The following is a 17791-nucleotide window of genomic DNA, read 5'->3' as shown; positions in this document are numbered from 1 at the left end:
GTTATGAACAACCAGGACTTCCAGAACTAGCCAGATTTGAGCTGTTGAATACGTAAATCATCCTTTGCAGACAGTATGTTGGAGCTTTTGTGGCTGCAAAGATGATTAGGAGAATCAGCTTGAATTTCACTATCACACTTGTGAAAAGAATGCGGCATTTCAAAAAAACCCCAAAACTTAAAAAACAGAACATTTTTTTCCATTTTACTGTATCTAGTTCACTGTTACTGTTATTCCATTTTTCAACATGACATGAATGATCAAGGTCTGCTTATCTATAGGAAATTTTGTTAAAGTGCTGTGAAAAATCAGATGTGGTTAGTACTGCTACCAAGTACTTCACAGTTTGCAAGAATGTATCCTAGAGTCTATGCTAAAATGACTTGTAATATTACATTATAAACCAAGGATACCTGTAACTTTGGCTAAGCCTACTGGAAAAAGGTGCCAAATGGAACACCACAAAGGACACTACTTTCACTTCCACTCAGAGCCAGGAAACATCGTTACACCACTATCTTAGCAATATAAGAGCAACTAATGCTAGCAGTGAGTAATGGAAAAAACTAGCAGTAAAATTAATTTAGAAATATTCTACTAATTGAGTTTTAACATTGTAAAAAAGGTTAGTTGAGATACTTATTAAGTCAGTGCAACTGCACCAGTATATCTATGCATAAAATGTAACGTTTTGCTTTCACAATGAACAGGAAAAAAAATCATTTAGTACCTCAGGATTCTTCCCCTCCATTTTCTTCATCTACCATGAAAAAATTAAAAATGCTATTTAAATTTTTTTTAAGCATAGTTGAGCTGAATCCAAAGTGCCAAATAAGAAAAATAGAATATATGAGCGTAACTACTAGCAGTGCACATACAAAATCAATACTTCAGCAAACATATTAATGCAGTTGGGAATGAATTGTTTTCTGCAATCAAGTATATAATTTGTATATTTTTTTTCCATAAAGCTGGACAAACAGAGGATGCATATAATTACAGATAACATATAAAAATGAGTTTGCCTATATTACAAGAAGTTGTTTTGGTATGTATTCCACTTTAAAAAAAAAAAACAACAAAACAGTAGTAAGTGCTTAAACACACAACTACAATAATTAAAAGTGTTAAAAGATAATATGGTTATTGGAAGCTAGGTGATTGGCAGGAGAGGGCATCAACTTGCAGATACTTTGGGAGCTTAAGTACTTGATGTTGAGTAGCTGACTGATTTGTCAGAAATCTTAACACTTAAATTCTACATTGGATCCTAAATTCTTCTCTGGTTTAATGACTCCAGGGGAAGAGTAGAAGGAAACCCACTCCAGCAGTACATAGTAACCTCACTAAGCTCAGCTTCTCTAATGGCTATTGCTCCAGCATGCAAGACTCACAGTTCATATTCAAGTGCCAGGACTGATACCAGAAAATGCATGATCTCAGCAGAGAGAGAACAAATAATTTTTCTGTATCTTTAAATATCCCCCCACCTTATTTCAAGATACAGAGATATAAATACAGGCACATACACCTAAAAAGCAGTGTTCATCTTCTATTCTAACCACACAGCAGAACAAATGTAAAAATACATAGTTACCTTTCATAGACCTTTTCTGCCCAGCATTTTAACACATGCCAGATGCACTGAAACTACACGCCAGTCCCTCAAAATCTGACTCTTTCCCAAAATCCTAAAACCACAGCATCAAAAAAAAAAAAAATCTTTGAGTTTTAAGTGGAAAAAATGCAGGAGAAAGGCAACTCTAAAAACAGTAAAAGTGAATGCAGTTGATAATATTTCAGTCACCCATTCACTTAGAGGGGGAGGGATTAATGCAAACACAAAACTGTACAAAAAAAAAGAAAAAAACACTTGTCCTCAGGTTCAGAGTCAATTTCAATTTACCACACTCTAGATTCTTTTTACAGATAGACTCTCAAAAATGAAATAACAAATGAAGGAAACACAAAAAACATGCAACTTTTTCTGTGTTCATTTGTAAAGTCAGTACACTTCAGTATCTTAATAACTAACTAGACTATGAATGCATTTAATAAGAAAATCCTAGTATATTTTCAATCTGGGGGTTAGGGAAGGAAAAGAAACAACCAACCTTTGCATCACATTTTCAAAATTCCAGCCCCAGAGAAATTAGTATTATTACACTAGCTACTCACTCTCAAGTATGAAGATCATCATCATTTAGAAACTACCTTCATGAAGAATTCAGTATCTCCAAATCCAACACAGCTTAATTACTGTACTACATAATTTGAAAGAAAAAAGCCTAATACATAAGCTATCATCGAAATATAATGTTCAAGAAAATTTGGGACATAATCTATTCTGAGCTTTTTTCTGGCTTTGAACCCCAGAAAAACAAATTATCTGACAGCAAACACTATTTCCCCTGAAATACTACATGAAATACTTATCAATCAGCCAGAAGATAAGGTGTCATTTTACAGACTAAAGAGCAGGACATACAAATAGACAACTGCTGTAATGAGCAATAGCTTAACTGCTTAAGGATGTGCTGAGACCTATCCATTTGACACCTTAGTATTCCAGTAACCAGGCAATGTACAGCTAAGTTATCAGAATTAATTGCTACTAACACTGGTTTGCCTGTAGAAGGAGAAAGTCCTCAACTCAGTTTTAAGGTTTGTCATGAGATGATTCTAAGTGCACTGGAGGCAGAAATTTAAACTCAGATAACAAGAAATACATTTTAAACTCACTAATGCTTTAATAGATCACTGCACTCTAGTCTCTCCAGAGAAGCAGAGATAAGCACAGTATCAGTCTTGAAAAGTGGGTAACAGCAGCTGTTTCTGTTCACTTCACACCCATGAGTGCAACCTCCTCTCCAATATAGGGGCTTGCCCCTTCTGGAAACAGGAAGATCAGGAACATACTGCATTTCATGAGTGCAGTACAGTCAAATGAGGCCACTATACAAGGCTCCTCACTGCAAATCCACAGTACCTCCACACCCAGCTGGCAATCTTCCTAGAATATTTGAGAACAATGAAGCAAAATGTCCTCTATTCTTCCATCCTCTGCCCCCTTAATTTCAATCCCTCCATGAATAAAGGTGATTCTACCCTGCCTATCTGAAATTGAAAAAGTAAAATACTGTAAAGGCATTGCACACTCTAAGTGACAGACATTTCTAAGTCCATCATTTTGTAATAATACGTAACATATAACTTGTTTACTAATCATACCAACTGCTCATCTGTCAGTTCTCCACTCACACTAGCCTTGAAGTCTAATCTGAAGGAATAGCATGCCACATTCCTATACTGTTGACCTACACGTTTCAATCAAGAGATCCCTCTAGATAATGAAAAACAAAATCAGAAATCCCATCTAACTAAAGAGGCTAGATACACGTCTCAAAAGCAAGTGCTCTGAAACACAGCTTTCAGGAGAAAAGGTCCTCACCATTTCCTCTCCTTTTCCATAGTTAGTTATTTCCCACTCCTGCAGCAACTAAAAACCATTTTACAGAGAAACATCAAATTCCCAGCCTACTGTCTCAAGTCTATAAGTCAATCTCCCTAAGGCAAGAAAAAATAGGAGATGGGAGGTGGTAGACTATAAATCTGCCAAAAAGGAGATGTAACTGGATAAGTATCCCAGTTCTTACCTGCACTTTTGACTTTTATGTATATATTATCAAGGATCAAATCACTGATGATGAATAGTGACATTTACATTTACAGTGGGTAAGTGAAAGACTATTCCAAACCAACAACTGGAACTCAACAGGCAAGTCAATCTCCATCATGCAAAGTTCAAACTAGAGCTTGCTGAAGCAAGAGTAATCCCTGCTTTTCCCTCACACCTGCCTTTTATTACAGCTAGAGTTTGCATAATCACACTGCAAGTCAAATCAATAACTGATACAAAAAGCCTAAACCTGCAAGGCACTGGGGAGAATTTTTTTTCATTTAGATCAGTTTGCTCAACAACTCACTGACCATCAGTACCATGTCTCCACCTTCAATACTGTGTCTTCCCTTTCAATACCTTGTCTTCTTTCTGAAGAAAAGAACTACACCGGAAGCAAAGAGGAAGTGCACAGAGCAGATGCAGCAGAATAAAAGACCAGACATTTAGCCACAGACTTTACAAATTAAATCTCCTTTAGATAGCAAAGGTGAGAACTTCATTATTACTGGTATTTTTCTTTTAGTACAAAAAAGATGTATCAAAAAACTTATACAAGCATATTTTAATAGTCACAATAGCACAGGCTGGCAAAATTCATTCATGTGTGTCACATTTACAATTTAATCCGCCTTGGATTCATAGTTCTGATGAGGGGGAGAGGTGGGGCAGGAGGGAGGAATTATAAAAATGAAAAAAAATTAATGATGATAAATATCTACAGGCAGCCAAGAAGAAGCAAGGATGCTCAGTGAATCAAGTGACCAGTTTGGTCCAGACACTGACTGTACCAGCCAGTTTTACTCTACAAAACTGAAAGAAATATTCACAGGATGTGGTCTGAACTTCAAGACACTGTTGCTCAGCAAATGCTGGGCATGTTTTTGTACCAAAAAGTCTATTACCTGCCTACCTAATGTTTTAAATTTATAAGAGACTTGAGGGAATGAGAATAAAGCACACAAAAGTATACAGACCATCAACCCCAACATGGTACATACGAAATTTACATACATTTACTTTCTTTTAACCAAAGAAAAAAACCTTTATAAATTCCAAAGTGACCAGTACAGGCAGTTGCTTTGTAAAGAAGCACTATCCAGAGTCTCAGTTGTTCACTTTGCCCTAATATTAAGGTTACAAAAACATTTAGAAAAACATTCAATTAATATCAACCTGTATTTCAAACCATAAATAGATACACTGAATAGATTTATAAAAATTTGTATTTATATACACAATAGTGCCACTGATCTAGATGTATCTTTCACGTGTGCCATTGTTCTTAAAATGTAGTGAAGACAGACAAAATGCAGTTCAAGCTTCCAAGAGCATCAGAAAGCTGCCACTTTATAGTCTGTGATGCCCATGACTTAGAGCAGAATGCAACCTATTTCCAGTGTTGACAGTAAAGGTGATTTGTCCTAAATCAAGCCCATGAAATAACACATTTTCTATTAACCTTCAGATGTTTGGGTGTAAAGCAAGGATAGTAGCTGGTATGCATTCAACCAGTCTCTACTGCACCCACATTTCTCATCTAAATTCCTTTTCTACAGCCCCTACTACTAACTGATTAACTTAGAAACACCCACACCATGCACCTCAAAAACAGTTATCAGTAGATCTTGATAAGAAGAATTAGAAACAGGTTTTTTTTATATTAAAAACAACTCTTTCATGATGCTGCTAGTTTGCTCCCAAATCAACATTACCAAGGTGTTAAGAGACACAAAGGAGAAAGGATGAAACAAAGCATAACAATCAATATGCTTTTAGAAGTCACAACAATTATACATTGTGGTTAATTGAATCATAGAGTAAAATTAAGTTACAAAGTACCTTAAAAATAAACAAAACAACCAATGATGAAACAACTCAACTCTTTAATGGAGAAGTATAAAACAGGTATTTACAAGCAACTGTATAGAAAAATCTTGGAAAAAATTTTGGAATAAATGCAAAGAAGGGTAAAAAAACCCTGTAGATTCCATACCATTATTTGTCTAGGAAAGTGCTTCGATGGCAGTTGCAGTTGGTTAAAGAGTAAGAAAAGAAAATACATTATAACTCTTGTAAGTACACTGCAATCTGCAACATTTACATGTTCCAAAAGCTGAAGCCCAAATTTTGTATCAAGCTAATGTTTTCTGAACAACTGCATTAACACTATGAGAGCAGCAAGTCCAGCTTGAACACAGGTGTGAGAACTAATTTCAAAGTCTGTTTGAAAATAAATTCCTGCTACTCATGATGACAACGGCTAAAGTGCAAGCAAGATTTAACTTGGAATTTCACAACTAAAATGTAAATGTCAGCAAACCAGGCCAGACTCAACAGCATTAACAGATAGGTCTAAGGTGCAGGGAAGAGAGGGACACCCACAGATAACTGCCTATACGCCTGAAATACATTTCAGGTACACTAAAGAACTAAAGGAAAACATAGACTTGAGACAACATTTCTTTGTGTTACTACTTCTGGTACTTCCTAAAATTCAATAGCTATAGACCACTCCAGCAGCCATTGATAACTGGGAAATGAGCAGAAACACTGGAATTAACTGTGCTTGAACAAGTCAGGCCTCCCTGTGGCTAGCAGGACCACTATTCCATGAGACACAAAATTTGGTGACTAGAATGAAGATAAATGCCACACTTCAAAGAAGAAGAAAGGCAGAGGAAGAGGAAAGCTCATATGTCTATATGACTGAACATATGTCTATAGATTTTCTTATAACTATCCCAAAGAAGGCTGAGACCAATCAAACTAACACACATCACAATCAGGGAAGGCAGCTGGACCGCCAGAATAAATACAAAAGTCAACAATAACCCTGAGCTGACCAAGATACAAACAGGCAGCTCCAGGATTTGTCTCACCTCTTAGCAGAAAAGTAAATCTTTAAATGGTGGTACCATTATCATGGGACAGCTAAAAATCTCAGGGAGTGGAATTTCAACCAGAAAATAAATGCAGCAGCACCTCCTTTTTCAATTCAAGAGACAGGAATGCATCAAGTTTCCAGACCTGCTTTACAACTAATCTCTCATAATCACCCCAAAAACTACAAAAATTATAGCAGTTATGGCCTCTGCTACAGATTCTGCTTCACATGAAACTACTTCATTATTAAATGCTCGTTTTAAATAAATCCATGCATTCCACAGCTATGGAAGTAAAATATTTGCCCTCTCTTCTAAGAACCACTCATTTCTTACACAAGACTGAACAGCAATTAGGATGTTATGTAAGTTAATTTACTGAAGTTAATCTTTAACTCCATTTCTAATCACAGGGACTGAACAGAAAGAAAAAACAAGAGAAAAATGACATTCAGAAAGAACAAGCAAAATTGCTTTAAAAAGAAACATACTTTGTTCCTCTGGCTTAAACTATTTTTATCAATAATTGTATTTATTTTAATAAATTATTTTTATTTTATTTATTTATTTTATTATTTTAATTTAAATTATATTTTAAATTATTTCAGATTAGTAAAAATTATGCAATATATTAGTTAGAAACTAATCAGATGAAATTACAGCTTTCAGAGACACACGTATTTTTCTGTCTATGGACTCTTTAATATCTTTGCCTTCTAACTAGGAGAAATTAAAGTGAATACCACTTACTTTGCCAACATGGAATAACAAGCAAAAAAACACATGGCCTTGGGCTTCTGCCTTTTTAATAATAAAACCCTCCAATATCTGGAGTTATTTGTTGCAAATGTTCTTACTCCTTGTCTTGAGAACTTGTTGAAATCAGACACTGAGCAGAAGAAAAATCCTTTACTGCTTGTTTTTATCAACCATGGTTTTCTACCTGTAGTATCAAGCAATTACATATTTCTGTCAATACTGTAAAGAAACACATACACTACTAGCCTTCAAAAAACCCAAGAAACCAAAAAAAAAACAAAACCAAAAAACCTCCAATTAACCAAAAATACCAAATCACCCACCAAAAACCTCCATACTGTGCACAGGCTTAGATATCTAAGGAGGAAAACATAATTATAATTTTCCTATTTCTTCATTCTTATTGATAGATTCCTGGTTCTAACTTCCATCTACGGAATATGTAAAACCAAGAAAAAATAAGGGATGGGGAAACAAACAGTAGTGAAAACGCTAACAAGTGTAAGTCAGCAATTGGTATTTAATACCATCCTCAATACAAAAAGCCCTTTTTAAGCCCATAACTCAGGAAATAAAATAGGTTTGAAAAACATAATTACCACATTCTGTTTCACATAAATATGGTATTTTTATTCATTTGACATATGTTGCTTCCTGAATGGATTTAATGTATTTTGGCATTCCAGAACAAAACTGCTCTCAGTGTTTGGCACTTCATGTACAATGCAGCCAGGAAGCCACTCCTTAAGACTATGCAGCCATCTGCAGCAGACACCAAAGGTTTTTGACAAGCAAGCTGCACTGCTGTAAATATGCAGTAGCTCACTATAAAATAAAAGTTCTCATCTATTAATCAGACTCTGCACATAATTGCCTCGAGATAAATTCAGGTGATCTGCAACACAAAACAGGTCAACACAGAAACCAAAAAGGGGAAAAAATAATTTAAAAAAGAAACTATTATCAGAAAATTACTGGATATTTAAATGCTTACTAAATTGTATGGTCTACACATTAAAAAACCCCAGTCCCTGATGCCTTTCCTTTACATGCACTCTCCCTCAAAAATGAAATGTCCCGAATTCCTACCTAAAGCTAGGAGGGATCAAACAACAGAGGTCAGAATAACACAGCAGGGGCAGAACACTTAGATACAAAGTAAGCAGATGCTGGGTACACAGGAGTGGAAGGAAGAACCACACTCAAAACCTTCTAGCTAGTAACTGCCCAGAAAAACAAATCCAGACAGGTTACATAATTCAATCTATGGTAACAGGAAGAGAAATGGAAGCACATTCATAGATCAGAGTTCAAAGGAAGTACATGCGGGTATGTATATTCATTTCCCATTTTGAATTTGGCAGATTTAAAAAAAATATGTCCTACCAAAACCCACAAATAAATATGCACCCCAACACTTCATGCAGTGCCCTACTGCAAGCTACTAGTGGAAGAGAAATAGTATATAGAACTGGACTTACGTTTTACTTTATAATTCCTCCTCCTTTAAACGCTTCTGTCTGTCTTCTAAGTGTTATCCACTTCAAGCCAGTCTAGTTTTTATTCTTACATGTTTAATATAAAATGCAGCACTAAAAGCAGAAGCCTTTATGCATAATACAGCTTTAAAAACAGTTTCACTTTTATACACCTTTTCAACTACAATAAGGAGTGGCTAAAATAAGGCATAGCCACTATTTTTAAAAAATGCAAAGGTTCAAACACCAAAACAGAATAAGGCTGTATTTTCCAGACTCTAAGAATCTTGTCCCTCTGGTTTATTACAATAATTATACTACATATTATCTCAACATTATTCTCAGCAGTTTTAAGAGTTACTGTCCTGGACATACATTCATAGCTCCTGAAGCTACTTACTCCTATTGGGGTTTTTTTTCATTAATTTTAAAATTGATACATAGATGCCAATGCATGCCAATTAGCTGGTCGCAACAATGATGCAGAAGAATTAGTCCTCTCTGCAGTGGCTGTGGTTCTCTGTAACTACAAATCTTTTCACATCTTCCATGTGGGTAAGCACTGTTATTCTTGTCCTCTATTTACTCAGCTTTTCTCTCACAATGCATGTTTGATTTTTGCCAAGTTATAATCTCTTTTCACTCCCAACACAGCGATGAAGCATTTAGCTTAGTATTTTTGTACTAAATTTTTTTTTCCTTTACTCAGTGTTGTGTTCCTCTAAGTGAATGGATGATGATTAAAGAAAAGAGAGCTGTTATGTTATTTTTATTTTATTCTATCAGGCATTTTGCATATCACATAAGCAACTAATACAAAAAAATTAGCAGAAGGCTACTACTGAATGGTTTCTAAAGTATCTTTCCCTCTTTAGACAGGGAAGAACAAGAGTGTACTGCTTACAATAAAACTTTTACAAATAACTTAGAATTTAGACAATTATATTTAAGTACACTTGCTCTTAGAAGTGTTGTTTTCAATAGGGATAATAATTCACTATCAGAAGCCAAAACCAAGTTTTTCACCTCACAGAAGATTTAAGATGAACTCAAGAGTCTTCTTTCTCATCAAAATGCTAATTACAGCCTCAAAACTGAATTCAAAGTTGATTTTAATAATAACCCAACTTAAAGTATTACTTCACTTCTGACACCCCATGCTTTCCAGCATGAGAAAAAAAGAGGTACAATACTACTCTGACACTACTGAAGTAAAAAGTGGGACACTGCCACGCTTATTTGTTATTAACATGTCACCCTCTTTTCTCAGAATAGGAAAAAGTGACTGAAAAGCACAATGCAGGAATTTCAGAGCATTTCATAGCTGTAATTTCAATTAATTTTAATTACCCAATGTGTACTTTAGACTTCTCAAAGATTAAAACCAAGTTAATACAAAATTGGGCAGAAATGAGTAACATTTGAGGGAAAGTTATCCTCTGCAGATATTTCATGCTTTGAAGCTGCAGTTTAAAATTTGGTCAAGATTTAACACCAGTGGAAGGATGTGTGAGCTACAAATCTAAAATGAGAAAATATATTTTGTATATATATTACATATATAATACTACTTTAAATTCAGTGGAAAAAAGGAAGAACTCCCTCCACAGATAAGAGAAAGTACTGTTTTTAAAAGGTTAAGGAACAATTTGTCAGTTTTTCATTGGTTAGTTTATGTAAACTAACATAAAAGGAAGGGAGAAGCAAAGTAAGAAAGACGGTAAGAGAAAAATACTGTTTAATGACATGTTTCTCTCCCACTCTGTAACACTTTCTTCAAACCTGCCCCATCGAAAGATTAAGGCCTTAATCCTTCCCTTGACACCTCACCACATTCTGCTGCAAGACTGATGTCACGGAAGACTACAGGACATTTGAAATGTTGACAATACATCTCCAACAGATCCCACAACTTCACACAGAAATGTCTGCATGCTTTACTGTCTTTTTCTAGTAAGAACCACAGAATGCCAGCAGCCTCAGCATTTCTTCTGCTTTGTTTCAATGAAACAAAACAAAATAAATGGTCCCTGAAAAATTGATGAACTCACTCAGATAAATACAAATGAAAGAGTAAATTAAGTTCAACTCCATTAAAAATCTATTTTAAGTATATCTTGTTTTTCTAGTACTTGTATTACTTACATTTTCATTTAGTTAGATGAAATACCTAATACCAGACCCAAAGCCTTAACATCTAAATCAAAAATAACACACTGGAAGAACAGGATTGTCTAATAGCCACAGAAAGCCCACACCTTCAAAAAACGTTCAGGAAAACAAAACTCTCCTAAAACCACAAATAAGATCCACTATAGATAAACAATATTATAGTAAAATAGTGAAGCTCAAAATTTCTTTTCCCCCTTATCAATGTTTCTGATCTTATTCATCAGGATCACATCCAGATGGATTGACAAATTCTGAGTTCCAACTGATTCCCCTCCCTGTCATATTCTGAGAAGATGGTTAAATATGTCTGTATCCATCCTTTTTTACCACTTCTTCCTTAGGTTACCTTGTTTTTAATAGTTTTCCGGCACCCATATGTGAACCAACAACTGTGACCTGACAAAAGTCACAAGTAAAATTGTAGGTTTGTTCCAAATACTGTTTTCTAGCACTGCACACTCAATTCCCTTTGCCTGTAATTCCACCAAGAGGTTTAAAGAACTCATTAATTACTTGGAATAAATCACCTTGTGTAAGTTTACTACAGCATAGCAGACACAAATGGTATAAAAGACTGAATAGGTATGAATGAAGAAGTGAACTTCTGAATTTTCTCCCTCAGTAATGAATTTTACTGCCAATGCCCCAAAAAGACAGAGCAGCTCAGAAATTAAATAACCAACAGAGCTCCAGGGTTAGCACCACATATGATTTTGTGACCAGAAGTAACCCAAAATGAGTATGTTCTTCAAAAAGGAGCTAACTACCAACCTCACATTCCAGGCCACCACAGACTAACATGCCACAGCAAGCTAACATACCAGCAGCAGCAGATCAGTGAACATTATCTGCTGTCTGCACATTCACTGATCCCCCTTCAAATAGACCCAACTCAAAGGCCAAAGTGGAACCTAAGTAAATTAAACATCTAAATATCTTTCATAAATATCACACTCAGTAGCATAAGCATGGAAAGCAAGCATTTACAAAGCATTTAAGTCACAAAAGATTTAGACTGCTATACTGACACACTTCAGTTTAATTTTACTGAAAATACAGGCCTCAGTCTTATAAATATAACTGCAGCCAAGCTTTTTGTTGTTTTAACCACAAGCGTGCACAAGCACATACAGATTTTTAAGCAACATCTTTCCACAGACAAAAAAAACTCTGTAATTCCCAATAATAAATGTTCTCTGATACCCCGTTTTAAATATAAAAATCTGTGTCATCTTCAGGGTTACTTGTAAAATAAAAGATCTGCATAACTTGATCAAATTGCTGATAAATTGATTGATCTTCTAAACTATTATTTCTCCCCTCTGGTAGAGTAATGCCAGGAAGACAACAGCTACATGGGAAAAAAGCAGCAGCTCTCAAACCTTAGCAGTCCATCACAAGTCTTCTAGACAAGCCTGGAAACACTTGCTAGCATTCAAACACAAAGATATCTACAGTCATTCTGGATGACCAAACCTGTGTATGACATTCAGTCATCTGGCACTGCATTTCAGATGTTTCTGTAAATACACCGATGCAGCATAAAGCACCTATACCGTCTCTTCTGCTTCTTAAAACTTAGAACATTTGGAAGATATGTACTGAAAAACTCCAAGGACGAGGAGGGCAAAGAATGCTGAATAAATAATTTCTGCAAATGTACTAATCACATACCCCACATCGTGGGACAGAGGACAAAGGAAGAACATGAAACTTCTCTTCCATAACTGTGTGGGAAGATGGAACCCCTTACGCAGTTGCAACAGGAACTTATTAAGCAAACTTAAGAGTTGAAAACTGGTGAGTAGACTCCAAAGGTGGCAGTGAAACTCAAAGCACATTACTTGGAAAAAAAAAAAAAAACAACACAACAACAAGACCATCCTTCTGCATCTACCTTTGACACAATACCAGAACTTACAACATTTTGAATTTATTTATTTATTGGGATTGGTGTTTTCCCCGGCAAGGAGAATAGAGCCCTGACCACTTTGCAGGAAAATACCATCCATTCCAAACAAACACTTAAATTATAAATGTTTCACTTGAAGTATTTACAACTTATACTTCAAACCACCTCTGAGCTTCTTTCACTCCTAAAGCTGGCCCCAGACAACTGACACAAGAAGTAGCCCTTGAGCACTAGGAGCTCACAGCAAGACAATGCACAACCTATGCAAAACATCTTATGTAATAAGATTGAACCTTATAAGGCTTGGTTACCTTCTGAGATTATAGAACTACCAGGACCTCTACGATAGCCAAGACTGTTCAGAGTGACCTCAGACTCTGCTTAATTGTCACTGTTTGTTCCTGTGCATAGTGATTGCTTACTGTCAAGTATCTACAAATTCCTTGCAAGAACAGAAAGAAACTAATCTACTTTTTAACTTGAACTTTTACTTTTAAACTTTTAACTTTAACTTTTTACCCTAGGCAGGACAGCTGCAATGCTGATGTTCTCCAATGTAAGTACACTTCAGTTTGGTTTCATTTAGACCAAAGGAAGATGTTTGTTCAGTTTTACTTCTCAATTATGTGAAGTCACAATGTATTTTTGAAGGTATAATTGCAATCTAGTGTTGAAATATTATGCTTCTGTACCCCCTTTAGGGAAAGTACAATGAGTAATAATTCAAACACCTGTACTGAAATTTAAGCATAAGAGATGTAAGTATCTTAAAAAGAACTAATGATGTTCATTTGAATCTACTGAATTTCAGGACTAGGTCCCATCTAGGTCACCAAAACTGTTACCAAAAATTGGTAAAAATAAAAAACTCTTTATCATCAATGTAGCATTAAAAAGTAGGCATTCTTTATGTGGCAGGATGTACAAGAGGCTATCTCCTTCAAAATACCATGCATGTTGAGTACAGAAAAAGCTCCTGTTTATATAATATATTTTACATACATATTCATTGATTTCCTGGAATAAACATACTAATGATAACCATTTTCCCAAAATCAATAACATATTTTCCCTCCCCTTTCTGCATGTGCTCCTCTGTCCTGGGGGTCTCTCTGGTGGTTGCTGGTGCCCAGCAACCCCAAAGTCATAGCTGACTGCTTGGGAACTTGTAAAAGTTGGCACAACTGGGCTGGTTGCTTTCCAGTTCTTCCTAAAGAATAAGCATTGTGCAGTTCCATAGGCCAGTGGTTTTTGAAGAATAAGCATTGTATTAGCCCACCAGGTGCAAACAATTTTTCATCTGGCAACAATGAAGGCAAGGCAGCAGAAAAAGCTCAATTATCCTGAGATTACTACATAAGAAAAATACTATTGATTCCAGCATAACAATTTTTTCCATTTTAATTAGATGAGAGATACATAAATCTCTCCTAAAACACCATCCTTACTTTGAAAACTTACATCTTTAAGATTTGACTCAACACTCAGACCCTGTATTCTTAGTTCAACGTGAAAGCTGTATTTCAGTTAATTAACCCTTTTACAACAAAAGAAATCTTAAAAACAATCTCATACCCATGATCAAAAAGAGACTATTTGGTACTCAAACTACCTTCAATGTTTTCATTCTGATATGAGAAGTGTCCTTCTCAAAAGCTGACAAGGTAAAATAGCAATATTTATAAATCTTCATTTTCCAGATAATCTTCATTTAACAATCTATTCCAAATGTCACCGTGAGCATTTGCATGCTCACATAGGAATACTGTCTACTATTTTCATATCTGTATGAGTAACTCTTCCGCCAACTCTACCAGCAACTCATTTGGAAAAGGTTAGATTTCTAATTCCTCTATGTGGATTAAATGTCAGGCACTTCTTCAGCAGATCAAGTTACTCTATAGGGAGAATCTCCTGAAGATACAACATGTCAACTATTTGATCTTTACATAACATTTTCCCGAAAACATTTTCCTTTTCGCTTAGGAGCAGGAAGGACAAAAACAAAATAAGAATGCAGAGCAGACAGACAGTGATTCATTACAGAAACACAGGAAAGCTGAGCTGAGGAATTTGCTCCCATCCCCTTCTATTTCTAGAACCTACTGCTAACATGTGAGGTATAATGTATGTTACACATGTGCAACCCTTTCCTTAGCTTTGATCTTCCAAGCATGGCTCTTAATGCCTGGGACTACAGGCTCTCAACAAATTCACCAAGAACAAATCTTAACACTGTTTTCTGAGACCACCGGCTTAATACACTAAGAAATTATCAATCATTAATATTTTCTCCACAGAGCCCCCTCACCCACTCTATATGAACAAGATGTGCAAATTGATACCCTAACAGAGCTTTATATTTACACGAATCATTATCTACTGTTCAGCTTATATATAAGACAGATCAATTCATAATTTATTAATATAATAATCATCTTAATGGTAATCATGTTCCATATTTTGCCATATACTGCAACTTCTAGCTCTTTTGATTGCAAGCATACCTTCTTAAAATTAGCGATGTTTACTCCTGCTTAATTTAGTTCAGGAGTAAGAACCAGTCAGGTCAAAAGAACGTTTCCCCAAGCCATCAACACCTAGCTATAAAAGTGCTGTTTCAAGCACATGAGCTACCATGGGTAAAGTTAAATAATTTTCTTCATAATAAGAATATCAATGTCTGATATGACTGATGTCTAAATATGACTGATTTTTAGTTGTGATCGTCAATCTCAAGAAAGAATGCATCCCTTCATGTTACTCCCAAACTATGTTAATGACATGAATGGCATTCAATGATATAACCATGAGCTGTAAGGAGTACTGAATTACACTTTCATCATTTAAAAGGGCCTTATCCATAGCTACCATGGTGACAAAACACTAGCGTAGAAAGTTGTGCCTCCACTACAAGGCACTATTCTTCTACATGGCATTGAAAAATATCAAGTGCATCATGAGAAACACAAAAGGCCTGAAAAGAAACAAAATTGCCTTGATTATGAACATACTGGTTTACAACTAAATTTGTCATGCACGGCTACAACTCCTCATCCTCCTCTCAAGAATCTCAGTCATTATTGGGACTGAAACACTGCTCTGGAAAGGGATGGTTCTTTGTAAAAGGATTACTCTATTCAGCCTTTCTGCCAAGCATCAGCCACATAAGGAAAGCAAAGTTCACTGCCATTTATTTTGTCCAGATCTTTCTAATGCCTAAGAATAACTCTTACTGCTGCCTGGAAAGGTAAGTCTGTAAACTGCAAGCCAAATTATTCATTTGTTACCAGCCACTGAACCCACTTTAGGTATTTATATGTTAATACTTCTCCTTACAGTATATCAAACAGAAGAGCTGGATTATTTTTTCTTAAAGCTCTAAATTACTCCATGATGTTAAAGAACTACCTGTTTAGGAGCATTAAAACTTTTGCACAGAAATTACTTTGTCCAAGACTCCCAAATACCAATACACGTCAGACACTGGCAAGACCGAAGCATACACATCTATCAGACTAACATGTTGCTTCCAAGTTTGACAAAAAGGAACCAGCATTCCAGAGCTATGGTTTCTGCCTCATTCTGAACATTCACAATATGAGAAACTCATTGCCTTCACGAAAGAACTAACCTGTAATTCTCTCTTTGATGAATGTGAAATAAACATGCCTCTAGTTAGATGGCACCACAAGCACCAGAGGTACAAAATTTTAAACCAAAACTTCACATTTAGTTTCCCCTTCAACTGCTTCAAAAAGGAGTTCTTTCAAAAATTGGAAGGGGGAAAGTAGTCATCAAAAACAAGGCTACATTAACATCGTCAACTGCATCCACTTTAAAGAAATCAGACAACTAACTAGCTAGCTGCTTTGCTTCTGTTCTGTATTTTACTTTAAATTAAGGTTCTTAAGATCAACTTTGCAAAGAATCAAAATGCAGGACAGACCTCCGCTATACAAGCTGAAAAACAAGCACTCCAACTTGTCGCTTTGAGAACAGAGACGGTAAAGGGGAAGAAGACGGGTGACTGCAGCAATCGAAGGTGGAAAAACTGCGACATTTACAGATGACCAGGAGGGCAAATTTTCATGAAGAAACTTAATAGCAATCCTGAAGAAATCCGGCCAGACATTAACTGATATTCCAGAAAACAAGGCAGACATAAGAACGAAGCCGCAAGATCTTTTGATTAAATAAAATATTTTACCTCCTTCATGACTTTCTCATTTCCCAATATATTAATTGTACTCGCAGGGTTACCAAACGTTTTGGAAGGGAGGGAGCTGAAGCAGCAGTTACGCAGTCGAGCAGCTTCAGCTCAGTGCCTTCTCGGACCGAACAAAGAAACTTCTGTGTCCGATGAGATTAAAAACTTTCGGTCTCGCAGACTCTTTCCCTGCCTCCATGAAACCAGCGCCTCGGTACACACGTTCAGGCGAGACGGGGAGAAACACAATGAGCAGCTAAACTGTGCAGGCCAAGGCGGAAAACAGAGACAAAATATAAAGGCCAAAAACAGGATATAGAACGAAGCCTTAACTCCTTGATTTTTTTTTTTTTTTCTCCACCCCTTTCCCAGAGGAAGGATTTTTCTGTTGTTTTTGTTGCTGCTGATCCCAAGCCTTCCCTATTTACCTTAGCTGTCGGGGCGTCGTCTAAACCAGATCCAGCAGGCAGGACTTTCTTCCGACCTGAAGTAATATCCAATCGAATTTTCTTCTTCAGTGAGGCAGAGGGCAGAGAATGGGGGGAAAAGGAGAAGGAATGTAAGCAGCTTTCGCCAAGGACGGGGGAGTTCGTGCGCACGGGGAGAGGGTACCAGAGCAGCCGGGCTCCTCCCGGCCTCTGCCGGGGTCTGCCCCGCGGGCGGCCCCGAGTCGCGCCGGCCCCGCCCGGCGGCGAC

General features: G+C 36.4%; 1 protein-coding gene across 10 annotated transcripts in view; it reads right to left on the bottom strand.

Annotated features, from left to right (window-relative positions):
• Positions 1-17791, bottom strand: part of ERBIN (erbb2 interacting protein) — a 116811-nt gene that overhangs the window by 98613 nt on the left and 407 nt on the right. For 8 of the 10 annotated variants that reach the window (XM_015652939.3, XM_015652940.3, XM_015652938.3 and 5 more), the window contains exon 2: positions 17524-17607. The gene's annotated coding sequence lies outside the window, so the exon portion shown is untranslated. Of the gene's footprint in view, positions 1-17095; positions 17357-17523; positions 17760-17791 lie in introns of those variants that run through there. The other 2 variants (XM_015652934.3, XM_015652945.3) reach the window with 2 other exon arrangements.

The sequence above is a fragment of the Parus major genome, chromosome Z, assembly GCF_001522545.3.
Source record: "Parus major isolate Abel chromosome Z, Parus_major1.1, whole genome shotgun sequence".
NCBI lineage: Eukaryota > Metazoa > Chordata > Aves > Passeriformes > Paridae > Parus > Parus major.
The sequence above is the reverse complement of the archived record's forward strand: the minus strand, read 5'-3'. Positions and strand labels throughout refer to the sequence as shown.